The sequence below is a fragment of the Eschrichtius robustus genome, chromosome X, assembly GCF_028021215.1.
Source record: "Eschrichtius robustus isolate mEscRob2 chromosome X, mEscRob2.pri, whole genome shotgun sequence".
In the NCBI taxonomy this organism is placed as follows: domain Eukaryota; kingdom Metazoa; phylum Chordata; class Mammalia; order Artiodactyla; family Eschrichtiidae; genus Eschrichtius; species Eschrichtius robustus.
The window spans coordinates 23,406,017-23,424,193 of record NC_090845.1 but is presented as its reverse complement, the minus strand read 5'-3'; positions in this window follow the sequence as shown (position 1 = coordinate 23,424,193).

The following is an 18,177-nucleotide window of genomic DNA, read 5'->3' as shown; positions in this document are numbered from 1 at the left end:
AGACAAATATATGATATCACTCATATGTGGAATCTAAAAAATAATACAAATGAATGTATATACAACACAGACATAGAAAACAAACTTATGGTTACCAAAGGGGAAAGGGTGTAGAGGAGGGATAAACTAGGAGTATGGAATTAACAGATACAAACTACTACACATAAAATAGGTAAAGCAACAGGGATTTACTGTATAGCACAGGGAACTATATTCAGTATCTTGTAATAACCTATAATGGAAAATAATCTGAAAAAATATATATGCATATATATATATATATATATATATATATATATATATATATATAACTGAATCAATTTGCTGTACACCTGAAACTAATGCAATATTATAAATCGACTACACTTCAATAAAAAAAGAAAAATCTCAATCTTTTCCAATTTCTCAATTTTTGTTTTTTATATGAGAGAGTACTCAGTCTAGTCCAATCAAATTTTATATGGAACAGTCCACTTTGGATTCTTTGGCTAATATTCTACATGAGGATGAGGTTGGCTTAGGCAAAGTTATTTCAGTACTCATCTTTATTTTATTCTTTACCACCCCATGGAGAAATCTATTAGACAGTGAATATGGTCATGTTTCACTTTTTTTTCTTGACCTTTCACTTTCTATAAAGGATACGGTGTACCAATTAAATATTGGCCCCCAGCGACTTATGCTTCTATCAATTTCTGCAAAAGTCAAAATGATTGAGGAGTAGTCTCTTGTCAGACTTAGTAATAATTCATAGTGGAACAAAACAGTGGCACATCCTGCCTCCCTCTCTTCTTTTAACGTTTATGTTACTGATTGAAAACTATTCTGAATGTACTAGTTGTATTTCCTATCCATTGAGGTGAACAGCAAAATGGATATTTTCCTATAGAATAATGCATGTTTTTTTGCTTTGCTTGCCATATAATTATCATGAGAAAGAATGACTTATACCCAGCTATTCTAAAACAAAAATCACTTTTGACACAGTCTCGAGCATTGTTTTTATCTAGCAATTTTCCATGGTAGGTCAAATCATTTTATTTAGGCATATAATTTACAAGCAGATTATCCTGGGACATCCATTAGATGTTACAATACTTAAAACTAGATAGATGATGGATGGATATGTTCATATTTTATAGTCATAGAAGTTGACTGGTTTGTATGCATTAAATATTTTCTAAACTAAAATTATTTTGATTAGGCTTTATGCATTAGAACTTTTGTATCCTAAATTTCCATTTATTTCTGTGTGAGCAGAAGACTCAGTGTGTTGTGTCAAGGAAGATGTTGACCTTACTGACAATTATTGCTGCATAGGTGGAGTTGCTATATACATACGCAGGTGTCCAGTTTACTCAGTTTTTGTATAAGGTGTTGCAAATGCATTTTACTCATTTACGAAGTAGAGAGATTTGTTTAAATTCACTTGCAAAGGAAATCATGACCAATTATCAAGTAATACTTTCATTTTTTACTCTTACTTAATAGCTCATTTTCTGTATCTAACATTGGTCTCATTTTTACTATGTAAGTGGAAACATCACTAAGGAGTTACTTGCATGAGACTACAGCTCAGTCAACAGTTTAGAGCCAGAGAAATGAATTTTCAGTGATGAGCTGGTTCTTGTAGCGCTCAGTTTCTATTATGCTGAGTCACATTATGCAGTTACATTATGCATTATTATTATGCAGTTACATTATGCATTATTATCATGCAGTTACATTATGCTGCAGTCACAAACAATCCCAACATTTCAATGGCTTACCGCAACAACATCATCTATTTCCTGCAGATGTTATTTGTGGAAAGAGAAATAGTGGTGCCTCTGCTGGACTTTGTCTAGCCCTACTCTATATGCTTTCTTCATTCTCGGAATTAGGCTGAAGAACAGCTAATAAAGGGAAATCCCAGATCCACAGCAGAGAGAAAATGAAGAAGAAATTTGTGGAAACACACAATCACTCTTTAAGTGTCTACTCTTAATTGATATTCATCACTCCTTTTCACATTTCCTTAGTCAATGCAAGTCATATGGAATAAAAAGTATACTCTGCCCACAGAGGCAGCACTACATGTCACACATCAATGGTCAGCAATAAATAATCTTCTTAGCAGCAAAGGAGAAGTGAACATTTGGGAACAATTATTCAGTCCACATCATATAAGGATGTAATAAAGTTGGGGAATAGAGAAGGGCAGAGTACCAAAACTGGCGCACTCCAACATGAAGTTCAAGCATAAAGAAATGAGATGGCAAAAGAAGGAATAACAGATTAGGAAAATCAGGCACATCTTATGATCAAAGCCACAGGGTTTTTTAAATAGGAGAATGGGGTCAAATCCATTTGGTGCCCCCAAATAGTCTAATAAGAGGGTGATATATATAATTCTCCCCTGCATTTTTCAATATGAACAAGACTGGTTGTCCTTGAAAAGTGAATTTTAAGTAACATTTTGAAACTAAGAGTAGAGTAAGTTCAGGAGTGAATGGGGATTTCTTGTTCTGACATAAGGCCACCTGAATTAACTTAAAACTCCTCCCGTGCCATAAACTCCTAGAAACCCTGGATAAAGTATAACAATAGCAAAAAGATATTGCTGAACTTGTAGGAAAGAAAGGAAAATCCCCAAGTGCCAGAAACAAAGAGGAAATGAAAAGATAGGGCCATAGCACTGGGTTGGTTGTTATGGAGGTGATAAGGGGCAGAGAAAGAGTTTTACAGAACATATAAACTCGTTTTAAGGCTAAGGCTAGAATTTACAAAGCTTACCAAGTTATGGGGAAAAATGCCTTGCACCAACATGAGGTTGGAAGTTAGGAAAGATGCCCCTAAATCAGCATGTGCCCCAGTGTTCATTGCAGCACTGTTTACGATAGCCAGGACATAGAAGCAACCTAAATGTCCATTGACAGATGAATGGATAAAGAAGATGTAGTATATATATACAATGGAATATTGCTCAGCCATAAAAATAGAATGAAATAATGCCATTTGCAGCAACATGAATGCAACTAGAGATTATCATACTAAGTGAAGTAAGCCAGACAAAGACAAATATCATATGATATTGCTTATCTGTGGAATCTAAAAGAAAAAAAAGACACAAATGAACTTACTTCCAAAACAGAAAGAGACTCACAGACACAGAAAACAAACTTATGGTTACCAAAGGGGAAAGGGGTGGGGAGGGATAAATTAGGAGGCCGGGATTAACATACGCACACTACTGCGTATGAAGTAGATAACCAACAAGGACCTAGTGTATAGCACAGGGAACAATACTCAGTGTTATGTAATAATCTATAAGGGAAAAGAATCTGAAAAAGAATATATGTGTGTGTATGTGTGTGTGTGTATATATACATACACATATATAACTGAATCGCTGTGCTGTACACCTGAAACTTACATGATATTGTAAATCAACTATACTTCAGTTTAAAAATATTAAAATAAAATGGTTCTGGATCTGTTTCTTAAAGACGATAATGGGGTTTGAACAAAATAAAGAATTGTTTGAATAAGAATGTCAGAATAAATGACTAGGAAGGACAAGAGGTTGTGTTTAGAGGGTGTGATGCTTGGAACTGATACTGTGAAGCTGGATTTACTGGTGATACCAAAGTTTAGGGTGTGCACATGAGATTGGGTCACTAAGGTAAGGTTTCAGTAAAGATGACTAAGTGACAGGTAAAAGAAAAGAAAGGCTGGGAGCTTGGATTGAACCTCCATTGAGCCGAATCAGGTCCTTTGCCAAGAACACACTGATATAGTTAGGAGTCCAAGTGGGTTACTGGGGAGGACAGTTCCTGTAAAAGAGAAAAGAGAAAATAGGGTTGGGCAGGGAAAGCCTTCAGACTGTGAAGCATATCTAACGCCTCTGAAAGGAAAGAGGGAAGGGAGCATACAGCACAGAGAACCGACTGTGATGCAGATCTGAAACTGTTTTGCCTAACCTAATGTTAGCTCCGGAACAAAGATCGATCATTAGAGGAGCTTGGCAACGGTCAGAAAGGGCAAGGACCTGGTACCCTCCCCATGCTTAGTAATTGTCTGAGGACTTCCCTGGAAGAATATGGCCTTAAGTTACATACTACAGCAGATTCTAGAGGTGCTGCAGTGGGAGGTTGTCAGTTACCCGCATTCCTCACAGTTGAACTGTATGTTATTTCTTAAAAGGGAATGTGAGTGGCACATCTCCATGGTTATCACATCCACTTGCATATTGAAATCATCCACAGTAGTGATATCAGTGGAGAAACAGAGAGAACCAGGAGCTAAATCTTCATTGTATGGGGGCAAGGAGGGGGGGCAGGGGGCCGGGGTTGGGGGTTGACTGCTAGTGAAGTAGACGAAAGCAAGGAAGGCAGGTGTAACCTAATAGTGTGGGCTACATTATTAGATCTGTGGTTACAAAGGAAGAAAAAAAAATGATCGCAAACAGTAATTTGGAGCAAGGGGGAATGTTTACTTCATTTCTTAGGTGTGAGATAACTCAGCTGAGAGAGAAACAAATAACACAAACTAAAACCAGTTTTATTTTGATATACTTATGGAAGAAGTAGTATTGGAAAGACAGTCAGATTTCAGTTGAAGTCAGAGTTGAAGGTTGAGGATATAATGGAGTTTGCTCATTAGAGATCTAGGGACCCAGAGTAACCGTAATAGTTTTGGGGCAGAAATGGTATGGGGGGACTGGACCAGATTAGAAAAAGTGTGAGACTCTGGGTGATAACAGTGAGAATTAGTAACCTATTGAGAGTAGCGAAAGATGACTAATCAAGTTCAGGTTTAGCCTTTTGTTCTTAACCCAGTGTGTTGGGAATCTTGAGGATGCTTTGTTAGTTCTTGCAGCTTCCCAGGAGGACCATAAAACTAGATAATAAACTCTGTTTGGATGCCAGATAAATTGTTGACCCACCGAAGATTAGACATTACAGGCACAAATATCCTGGTGCAAAACTGAATTTCATAGGTGATTGGAATAATAACATAGAAATAAAATTGAAAGCTGTTAATGAGGTTGATAAAAACAAGCCTGATCTCATAAGGTTCCACTTTAGTATGGCGGCTATCATAAAGTCAAAGTCATGCTTATTTTTTAAGGCATCCAAAGATGATTATTTATATTTATCTGAAATGATTATGTAATGAAGTACCAAAAGGGGCAACATTAAAATGATTCTTAAAACACGCACCTTTTGAAAGACATATAAAGTACATATCCATACAATGGAATTAATATTCCAGGCTTAAAAAGGAATGAAGTACTAATACATAATACTATGTGGATGAACCTAGAAAACACGATTCTAAGTGAAAGAAGCCAGACAGAAAAAGTCACATATTGTATGAAGAAAAGTCATATATTGTATTTCCACTGGTAGGAAATATCCAGAATAGATAAATCTATAGAGACAGAAAGCAAATTGATGGTTGCCAGGGGCTGTAGGGAATGGGGAATGGGGAGCAACTGCTTAACGGGTATGGGGTTCCTTTTGGGATGATGAAAATATTTTGAAATTAGATAGAGAAGGTAGTTGTGCAACATTGCAAATGTACTAAAATGCCACTGAATTGTTCACTTTAAAATGATCAAATTTATGTTATGTGAATTTCACCTCAATTTAAAAAATAGTAAGGATCACTTTAAATGGTTTAAAATGTAATAATGCTTAGTGTTGGAAAACTGTGTGGAAATAAGGACTCATACACTATGGGGATATGAATTAGTGTGAGCCTTTAAAAGCAATATATCAATATGTTTCAAAAATAAATTATCCCATGCCCCTTACACAAGGCAATTCCAATTTTAGATATTAACGCTACCAGTATATCCCATCATTTTAGTCCAGATAGTTCATACCCCATAGATAGCTTGAAAGCTCCCTTCCCACCCTCCAGCCCATCATAGACAAGTGGAAACTGGTCAAAAGAAACTGGTTGAAAGTAATGGCTGGCTCATATTTTGGGGGACAATATCTTTTAATATTGTGAATATTCTTTATGCTCCACGGAAATATGAAGCATGGTTTAAATTCTTAGAATCTCAAAGTTTGAGGGAATCTCACCTACCGCCCATGTCTTCTTCTCAACATCTCTGGGAAGAGATCTTTTAGACCATTCTAATAAAACAATTAAGGACACAGAACTCACTACTTACTAAGGTAAACCCCTCTGGACAAATTTACTTATAAGAATATTTTCCCTCTGCTGTTTTAACTGTTTTCGCCTGGCTTTAAATCACACATCCCAGCTGTGTCTGTACAGAGTAAGTGCACTGCCTGATGAATCTGAGATTCCTTGGAAAACAGTTGTCCTTTAGATTAAACATCTCTGGTCCTTTGACCCACGCATATTTGATGCATAGATTTTTTTTTAAAGTAATAAATAATTGTACACTGCAGTTTTTAAAAATCTGCAATTCATGAAAATATATACACAAATTATTGCAATTTAAAAGGCCAAGATGCTTAGTTAATTACATATACTAAAGAAAACAGAATCCACCGTAATAGCTACTAGGCTGAAAAATAATATCAAAAGCTTCTTTTTTTTTTTTTCTTGGCAAAAACATGTCAAAGTAAGAGAGCTACATTGTGGCAGTTTCTCTAAAAATTCAAATTTGCTTTATTTTAGGATTAAAATAAAACCCTTGGATCCTGTGAACTTGTGAGCCAAGTTTTATACAGGGAATGATTATTATGTTGAATTCTGAACCCCTGAAAATAAAGCTTGACAAAAGAAATGCTGGAACAATCTTAATTGCAGTTCAAAATGTTGACATTTTAATCTATATAAATACTCTAATATCTTTTCTGTGTATGTAAGCTGGTGGAGCTATTTAAAAGCATTGGTATTTATATATTCTAGGTTTGTAGGACCCTTGTGAGAAAAACCCTTGTCAGAACAAAGTCATTCATTTGGGCTGACTAGATGAAAAGCAGGAGCAGACACGTACTCTGATCCAGCTGGGGATTCCCTCAGCATCATGATTATATGAGTTTTATAAAGTCCAGTACCAAGGGAGCTAGAAAAGCACTTTCTAGAACTGCTGCTGTTTAGATATATTCCCTAGTTCCACTTCTATGCCTAAAAACACCTTTATTTGCATTTTCTGCTGAAACTTTTACTTAATTCTGTGCATATACATACCACACATATTCTCATTCAATCCTGCTTTTATGTCTGCTCTTAATTAAAGCAGTGGTTTTGTTTAATCTCTTCCTTCAAAAGGAAATCCAAGGAATAGTATAACCCAGTGGATTAGCTAACACTTTGAGCTTTCAGGCAAACACCCATGAAGCCCACTACTACTGTGTCTTGCCCTTGGCATCAGACATTTGGAAATGGGGAAAAAAAAAAAAGATATAGGTTTCTAATTCCCCTTGCAATTGAGGGTTATATAAACAAAATTTCAGGAAACAACAAATAAAATTTAAGAAGATTGTCCTAAAAGTATACCATCTATAAATTTACAGAGTTTAGCTGAAGTGGGCATTTCTGATGTTACATGATGACACTGAATAGTCTGGCAATATTTGGTACATGTCTTTCTTGAATAACAATCCTAAATAATAATTATAAAAAGGGATATCACAATATGCACATACTAAACCTTCTGGTTCAGTACCTGGGGCTTTCCAGCCCTTGCTTTATTGTCCAATGATAATTCTATATTTTAGAATTCCCAACTTTTTACAATATTGGGTTCAAGCAATTTTTTCCTTTTGCTAAAGGAGTTTCAATCAGGATGTTTTGATTGTGTTTTGGTGTTGTTACATTTTTTTGTGTATTTTTAAATAATTTTACATTATCTTGAAGCACAAATTACAGAGTAAAACACACAAATGTAAATGTAAATTTACAGCTCAGTGACTTCTTGATTTTTTAATTAATGTACTTATTCTTAGAACTGCTTTAAAGTTATAAAAAAAAATTGAGTGACAGTACAGAGAGTTTCCCCCATCACACTATCAACTATTATCAATATCTTGCATTAGTGTGGTATATTTGTTACAATTAATGAACCAATATTCATATGTTATTAGTAACTACAGTCCTTAGTTTACACTGAGATTCACTCTTTGTTTTGTGCCGGTCTATGGGTTTCTGACAAATGCATGTCATGTATCCACCATTACAGCATCATATGGAATAAAATGCCCTGTGCTTTACCTATTCCTATTCATCTTTTCTTCCCTCTCCCTGCCTGGCAACTACTGATTTTTTTTTTTACTGTCTCTATAGTTTTGCCTTTTCCACAATGGCATATATTTGGAATCATACAGTATATAGCCTTTTGGATTGGCTTCTTTCACTTAGCATGGCTTGACAGTTTCTCTTTTAAGCACTGAATAATATTCCACAGTATGGATGTACCACAGTTTGTTCATTCATTCACCTACTGAAGGACATCTTAGTTGCTTCCAGTGTTTTGCAATTATGAATAAAGTCACTATAAACATTCATATGCAGGTTTTTGTGTGGACATGAGTTTTCATCTCAGTTCGGTAAATACCTAGGAACATGACTGCTGGATCATATTGTTGCATGTTTCACCTCGTAAGAAATTGCCCAAATGTTTTCCAAAGCAGCTGTACCATTTTGCATTCCCACCTGCACTGAATGAGAATTCCTGTAGCTCAACATCCTTGCCAGCATTTGGTATTGTCCGTTGTTTAGATCTAAGCCATTTTAATAGACGCACTGGCATCCCATTGGTGTTTTAATTTGCAATTCTCTAGTGACAAATGACATTGAGCTTCCTTTCATATGCTTATTTGCCATCTGTATATCTTGCTTGGTGAGGTGTCTGTTAAGATCTTTTGCCCATGTTTTAAATTGGGCTACTTGTTTTCTTGTTAAGTTTTAAGGTTCTTTGAATGTTTTGGATACAAATTATTTATCTGGTATGAGTTTTACAAATATTTTCTCCCAGCCTATGGCTTGTCTTTTAATTGTCTTAACAGTATCTTTCACAGAGATGTTTTTAACTTCAATAAATTCCAATTTATCAATTTTATTTATTTAATGGGTCATGCTTTTGATGTTATTTCTAAAGAATTATAGCCAAACACAAGGTCATCTAGATGTTTTCCTACATTTTTTTATAGAAGTTTTTAAGTTTGCATTTAACATTTAGGTCTATGATCCACTTAGAGTTAATTTTTGTGAAAGGCATAAGGTTTGTGTATAGATCCTTTTTTTCTAATATAGATATCCAATTGTTCCAGTACCATTTGTTGAAAGACTATCCTCTGTCCATTGAATTGCCTTTGCTCTTTTGCTAACAATCAGTACACTATTTTTGTGGGGATCTGTTTCAGGGTTCCTTGTTCTGTTCCACTGATCTATTTGTGTATTCTTTTGTCAGTACCACACTGTCATAATTATTGTAGCTTTATAGTAAGTCTTGAAGTCAGGTAGTGTCAGTCTTCCAACTGTTCTTCAGTATCATGTTAGCTATTCTGGGTCTTTTGCATTTCTTTATAAATATTAGAATCAATTTGTCGATACCTGCAAAATAACTTGGTGGGATTTTGACTGAGACTGAATTAAATCTACAGATCAAGTTGGGAAGGACTGATCATTTTAACAACATTGAGTCTTCATATCCATAAACATGGACTATCTCTGCATTTATTTAGATCTTTTTTAATTTTTCTATCAGAGTTTGGTACTTTTCCTCAGATCTTATACATATTTTGATAAATGTATACCTAAGCATTTAAGAGGGTTTTGGTGCAAATATAATGGCATTATGTTTTAAATTTCCAATTCAATTGTTAATTGCTGGTACATAGGAAAGTAATTGAATTTTGTATATTAAACTTGTATCTGCAACCTTGCTATAGTCACTTATTTTCTAAGTTCTAAGATTTTTTGGTCAGTTCTTCGGATTTTCTCTACAGACAATCATGCTATCTGCAAACAAAGCCAATTTTATTTCTTCCTTCCCTATCTGCATAGATTTTGTTTCCATTTATTGTCTTATTACATTAGCTAAGACTTCCAATACAATGTTGAGTAGGAGTGACAAGAAAGGATATACTTGCCTTGTTCCTGATCTTGGGGGAAAGTGTCTAGTTTCTCACTGTTATGTATGATATTAGCCGTAGGTTTTTGTCGATGTTCTTTATCAAGTTGAGGAAGTTATCACCTATTGCTTAGTTTGCTATTCTTATATAATTACATTTTTCTTCCTTAGCCTGTTAAGGCAATGAATTTCAGTGATTGATTTTCTAATGTTGAAACAGGCCTGCCAACCTGAAATAAATACCCTTGGTCATGATATATGATTCATTTTATACACTGTTGGATTCAATTTGCTAATATTTTTTGAGGATTTTTGCATCTAATATCATGAGCGATGTTGGTCTGTTATTTTCCCTTTTTGTTTTGTCTTTATTTGGTTTTAGTATTAGCATGAGGCTGGCCTCATAGAATAAGTTAGGATTTGCTATTTTTCCTTGCAGTTTGAGCAGTTTTTCTCACATATTTGATATTCTATTGTTATGTGAATACAAGTTAAGGACTTGTATATCATCTCGGAAAACTGACCCCTTTATCATTATGTAATGCCCCTCTTTATGAGTAATAATTTTCCTTGCTCTGAAGTCTGCTTTGTCTGAAATTAATGCAGACACTCCAACTTTTTTTGATTAGTATTAGCATGATATCTTTCTCCATACTTTTAATTTTTATCTGTCTTTATATTTAAAGTGGGTCTCTTATAGACAACGTAAAGTTAAGCCTTATTTTCTTTTATCCACCCTGACACTCTATTTTATTTATTTATTTTTTAAATTTTATTTTATTTATTATTATTTTTAAAAATTTTTGGCTGCATTGTGTCTTCATTGCTGCTCGCAGGCTTTCTCTAGTTGCAGTGAGTAGGGGCTACTCTTTGTTGTGGTGTGTGGGCTTCTCATTGCGGTGGCTTTTCTTTGTTGTGGAGCACGGGTTCTAGGTGCGCGGGCTTCAGTAGTTGTGGCACACGGGCTTAATTGCTCCATGGCATGTGGGATCTTCCTGGACCAGGGCTCAAACCCGTGTCCCCTGCATTGGCAGGCGGATTCTTAACCTCTGTGCCAGCAGGGAGGCCCCTGACACTCTATTTTAATTGCTGGACTTAGGACGTTTACTTCTAAAGTTATTATTTATGTAGTTTGATTGATACCATATTTGTAAATGTTTTCTATTCACAGCACTTTTATTTTGCTACTCTTTTATCATTGCCTCTTTTTCTGCTTTCTCTGGTTAACTGAGCATTTTATCTGATTCCATTTTCTCTTTTCTCCCAGCATATCAATTATACTTTTTTCTTATTTGTTTAGTTGTTTTCCTAAAATTTGCAATATATATTTAAAACTAATCTAAGTCCACTTTCAACTAACACTATATCACTCCTTGGGTAGTGCAGATACCATATAAGACAGTATTCCCAATTCCTCCCTTCCATTTCTTATAGCACCACTGTCATTCATTTTATTTATCCATTTGTTATAATTACCCAATACATTGTTGGTATTATTACTTTAAATGAACGGTTATCTATTAAATCAACTGAGAAAAACAAACCAATACATTTTACTTTGCCTTCATTTATTCCTTATCTAACATTCTTTCTTTCTTTATGTAGATCTGAATTTCTGACATATATCATTTATGGTCTCTTTGAAAAACGTCTTTTAACATTCCTTGCAAAGCTGGTCCACTGGCAACAAATTCCCCCAGTTTTTGTCAAAGTATACATTTTTCCTTTGCTTCTTTTTTTAATGTGGTAAAAAAGATAACATAAGACCTACTATCTAAACCCATTTTTAAGTTAACAGTACAGTATTGTTAACTACAAGCACAATGTTGTACAGCAGATCTCTAGAATTTTTTCTCTTGCATGACTGGAACTCTGTACCCATTGAACACCAACTCCCCCTTACTCCCTCCTTGAGCCCCTGACAGCCACCATTCTACTTTCTGTTTCTATGAGTTTGACTACTTTAGATACTTTGTAAGAGTGGAATCATGCAGTATTTGTCCTTCTGTGATAAGCTTATTTCAATTAACATACTGTCCTCAAGCTTCATCCATTTTACAGCATCTGAAAGGATTTCCTTCTTTTTTATAGCTGAATAATATTACTTTGTATGTATACACCACCTTTTGTTTATCCATTTATCCATCAATGGAAATGTAACTAGTTTCACTTCTTGGCTATTGTGAATAATGGTGCAATGGATATGGAAACACAAATATATCTCTGAGAACCAGATTTCAATTATTTTGGATATATACCCAGATGTGTGATTGCTGAATCATATGGTAGTTATATTTTTAATTTTTTGAGGAAACTCCATACTTTTTTCTATAATAGCTGTACCAATTTACATTCCTACCAACAGTGTACAAGAGTTCGTTTTTCTCCACATCCTCCCTGACACTTATCTCTTCTCCTTTTGACTGTAGCCATTGTAACAGATGTGAGAGATAACTCATTGTTTTGATCTGCATTTCCCTGATGCTGAGCATCTTTTCATGCACCTGTTGACCATTTGTATGTCTACTTTGGGAAGTGTCAATTCAGTTTTTATGCCAATTTGTTTTAAAATTGGATTGTTTATTTATTTTGCTATTGAGTACTATGAGTTTTTTTTATATTTTGCATATTAACCCTTTGTCAGATAGATGGTTGCAAATATTTTCTCCTATTCTGCTGGTTGACTTTTCATTTTGTTGATTATTTCTTTAGCTGTGCAGAAACTTTTTAGTTTGAAATAATCTCACTTATTTATTTTTGCTTTTGTTGCTTATGCTTTTGATGTCATATCCAAAAAAATCATTGTCAAGGCACTTATAAAAGTGTAAATGCAAATTACCAATAAATATATGAAGAGTCTACATTACTAACAAAAGTAATGAAAGCAAAACCAGTAAGAATCCTTTCTCCCCGGACGAAACTGTTAAGAATGAAATAAAAATGATATTGCCCTTTAATGATACCAAAGTTAATGGTGAAGAGGCCCTTTTAGGTACTGCTGCCTTATGTATGCCTTGATGTCACTTCTGGAGAGCAGTGTAGAAATACATATCAGAAGCCAAAGCAATAGCTACCATTCCACTGGTCATTTTACTTGTATGGATTTATCTGAGAAAATAGTTAGAGATATGGGCAAAGATTTAAGACAGAGATGTTTATTTATACTTGTAGAAATTAAAGATAATTCAAATGTGAAATTGGGGAATAAAGAATCTATTATGGATTTCCATACATTTGGATTGTATAACACTAGGATATTTAATGACATGGGCAAATGTAAATAGTATAATTTTAAGTAGGTTTATGGGATGAATGGTGTTCGCTCCAAATTCATATGCTTAAGTCTTTATCCCCAGAACCCCAGATCGTGACTATATTTTGAGATAGGATCTTTAAAGAGGTAAAGTTACAATGAAGCCTTTAGGGTGAGTCCTAATCCAATATGACTGATGTCTTTATAAGAAGAGCAAATGTGGACACAGACACGTACAGAGGGAAGAGCATGTAAAGAAGCAAGGAGAGGACAACTATCTACAAGGCCAACCCTGCTGACACCTTGATCTTGGACTCATAGCCTCGAGAATTGCGGGAAAATAAATTTCTGTGGTTTAAGCCACCTAATCTGTGGTGTTTAGTTATGGCAGCCCTAGCAAACTAATATGAGTAGGAAAATAAATGTTTAAAAAACTCTCTGTGTATGTATGTGTTCCTATACATTCCTTGTGAATATCTGGAACATAACACCAATTTTGTGAATATATATCTATATTAGCACTAAAATACTAGAAGTATGTACACCAAAATGTTAACAGAAATTGTGTCTGGGTAGTGATAAGGGATAATCTATATTTTCTTCTCTAAATTTTATAATTTTTTTCCTATTTTTCCAGCAAATTGTGGCTTCTGAGTAATTTGTTAAATATAATAAAATATCATGGGTGGCACCCCCCACAAATTTAGAATGTACAAATATTTTGGCTAAGAATAAATTAAAACCTACTTTTCATCATATAGAAAAGCATTATACTAATAAAGTTAATTATCTGAGCACAGTTTTAAGGAATATGTGTATTTATCTAAAATAATAATATGTTTAAAAATTGGAAGCCTATAGTTGATTTGAGATAACTTAGTCTTAATAGCAAGCTCATTTTCATATATTAAATACATCAAAGCTTTTTCATCTCAGCATTACGTTACCCTTTACAGTACCATGCCATTAGCAAAATTTAAAATGGAGATTTATTGCTATGTAAACATAGACTTGATTACATTAGACTGGATATTTCCTGTCATCCAGAGGACTAAAGTTTACTAAGGAGCATTTAAGTGTCCTAACCAACTGAAAGATAAAGCTGAAATCTTCAAAACATCTTAAAATTAATTTTTAAAAGGATAAATTCTACTAAAGGCAATAAATCACCTTCTGCAAGTTCAACGTAATTAACACTGCACTTGAAGATACATATATCCCAAATAAAATAAATTGTCTGCTCTTCCTTTAAAGGTTTCAAATTTTGTGTCATATGATTTAGGCTTGTGGATTTCAAATGAAAGTGGCATTCCAGAAAGGTTCCGGGATAGTACTAATTTGCAGCTCTTTTCAGCCTAAATAAAAGTCATCTCCTATGCCTTGTAGTGAATAATCTAAACTAAACTACCTGACATTTCCACTCAGTCCAAAGAACAGACTGAAAATGCTGAATTGTCAGCAAAGCTTTGATGTAAATCAGTAGTCACAGGAGACTGCAAAGAAGGTCATAAAGTAACCGTCAGCTCTTCAAAGGGAAGCTTTCTTCTCTTAAAGAAAAAAAAAATCTGACATGCTTCTTCTAAATTAAAGAATCATTTGGCCTCATTATTTTAAGATACAGTTTCCTTCCCATAAATAACACTGAAAAGCAATTGTTTTTTCCCAAAGATCCAACAGAATTGTAAAAATACAAATCAGAAACAAACTGTTATTTGGCATGTGAGGCTTCTTAAATTTTTTAAACAATATTTAAGCTCATGATTATCTCCCATGGATCAAAGTAAAAGAAAAGTAAGGAAAAAAAAAAACAAGCTTCAGCATACTTTTGAAGTCATTTTCTTGGAAAAACTCAAAGCTCATTTTTTTCTCTTCTGAATAAAACCACTTCCAATAGACTGTATGTCGACATCTTTTCTACACAAAGTGTGGTCTTCGCACGAAACAACACTGACATCATTTTGAGGTGCGCTAGAAAATGCAGATTCTTAGGCCTTACCTCGGACTAACGGAATCAGAATCTGATTATGTGATTTGTATGCATGTGAAAGATTGAGATACACTACTGTACATGATAACAACTCAAAATTTCCAGAAGCAATGTCTTATTGTATTTTAGTATTTTGTTCAAACCATTTCCAACCAAAGCCTGGGCACATAGTAATTTGTGAACTGGGTTTACTTTGCATATGATCTTTTTTTTTAACATCTTTATTGGAGTATAATTGCTTTACATTGTTGTGTTAGTTTCTGCTGTATAACAAAGTGAATCAGCTATACATATACATATATCCCCATATCTCCTCCCTCTTGCGTCTTCCTCCCACCCGGCCTATCCCACCTCTCTAGGTGGACACAAAGCACCAAGCTGATCTCCCTGTGCTATGCGGCTGCTTCCCACTAGCTATCTATTTTACATTTGGTAGTGTATATATGTCAGTGCTACTCTCTCACTTCTTCCCAGCTTACCCTTCCCCCTCCCCATGTCCTCAAGTCAATTCTCTACGTCTGCGTCTTTATTCCTGTCCTGCCCCTAGGTTCTTCAGAACCATTTTTTTTTTAATTCCATAGATATGCGTTAGCATATGGTATTTGTTTTTCTCTTTCTGACTTACTTCACTCTGTATGACAGACTCTAGGTCCATCCACCTCACTACAAATGACTCAATTTCATTTCTTTTTATGGCTGAGTAATATTCCATTGTATATATGTGCCACATCTTTATTCATTCATCTGTTGATGGACACTTAGGCTGCTTCCATGTCCTGGCTATTGTAAACAGAGCTGCAATGAACATTGTAGTACGTGACTCTTTTTGAATTATGGTTTTCTCAGGGTATATGCCCAGTAGTGGGATTGCTGGGTTGCATGGTAGTTCTATTTTTAGTTTTTTAATTTTTTAAGGAACCTCCATACTGTTCTCCATAGTGGCTGTATCAATTTACATTCCCACCAACAGTGCAAGAGGGTTCCCTTTTCTCCACACCCTCTCCAGCATTTACTGTTTGTAGATTTTTTGATGATGGCCATTCTGACTGGTGTGAGGTGATACCTCATTGTAGTTTTGATTTGCATTTCTCTAGTGATTAGTGATGTTGAGCATCCTTTCATATGTTTGTTGGCAATCTGTATACCTTCTTTAGAGAAATGTCTATTTAGGTCTTCTGCCCATTTTTGGATTGGGTTGTTTGATTTTTGATATTGAGCTGCATGAGCTGCTTGTATATTTTGGAGATTAATCCTTTGTCAGTTGCTTCATTTGCAAATATTTTCTCCCATCTGAGGGTTGTCTTTCTGTCTTGTTTATGGTTTCCTTTGCTGTGCAAAAGCTTTTAAGTTTCATTAGGTCCTATTTGTTTATAAAACAAAACAATGAAAAAACTGCATATGATCTTTTACACTCAGTAGAGCTGCATACCAGGTGTCTTAGAATCCAAGAATTATATACATATTTTTTGTAGTTAGAAGGAAAAAAATATAAAGATGATCCAGTCTAACTCTTCACACAAGGCAAGATACTTTTTCTACGTTATAGATGCTGTGTCAGTTAAGATACATTCAGTTACAAATGATGGAAGAACTGAAGAAGGGCTTAAACAAGAGAACATTTTTTATACTAAGCAAGCAATGTCTTGCATTAGGAAGATCACATTTGGCAAATTCTGGGGCTCAACATTACCATTAAGAACTTAATCTCTTCTGCTGTACTCAAAGCATGACTTTGTCTCTAAGCTTGCTCCCTCGATGGTCACAAAATGGCCTCCAGAGTCCTAAATGGGACTGAACCATGAGAAAAAGTGATATTCCAGAGCCCTCCATGCTGGCTTCTCCTTATATCTCATTGACAGATTAGAGTTACATGTGGCAAGGAAAAGGAATTATCATGATTGGTCTTAAACTAATCAGGATTTATGCCTGAATCATATTGGGAGAGAGGAGTATGGGGATAAGCTTCTAAGATGTTTTCCAAAGATTCCAACTCCTGGTATTCACACCCTTGTGTAATCCCCACCCACCTTGAGTGTTAGCTAGAGCTAGTGATTTGTTTCTAACAAATAGAATATGGTGCAAGTAATGGAACATCACTTCCAAGACTGGATTACAAAAAGAATTTGGTTTCTGTCTTGCTTGTTTCTCTCCTTCTCTTTCCCTTGCTCACTGTAATGCACACCAGCTGTCATATTGAGAGGATGCTCACTAGCAGGATCTGGGAGCTGAGAGTGACCTCCAGCCAACAGCCAGCAAGAATCCAGGATGCTTTAGTCTTACAACCACAAGGAAATGAGTTCTGCCCCAAATCTGAGCCTGCAAGTGGATCCTTCCCTAATCAAACCTCCAGAGGAGAACACAGTCTGGCCTACACTTTGCTAATATCCTGTGAGACTCTAAGCAGCGGACCCAATTAGCCATAACTAGACCCATGAGAACTATGAGATAATAAATGTGTGCTGTTGTAAGCTGCTATGTTTGTCTTAATCTGTTACATTTCAATCAAAAGCTAATATAGGTGGGTAGTCAGAATGGCCATCATTAAAAAGTCTACAAATAACAAATGCTGGAGAGCATGTGGAGAAAAGGGAACCCTCTTACACTGTTGGTGGAAACAAATTGGTGCAGCCACTATGGAGAACAGTATGGAGGTTCCTCAAAAAACCAAAAATAGAGCTACCATATGATCCAGCAATCCAACTCCTGGGCATATACCCAGACAAAACTGTAATTCGAAAAGATACATGCACCCCTATGTTCACAGCAGCACTATTTACAATAGCCAAGACATGGAAGCAACCTAAATGTCCATCGACAGATGAATGGATAAAGAAGACATGGTATATATACACAATAGAATATTACTCAGCCATAAAAAAGAATCAAATAATG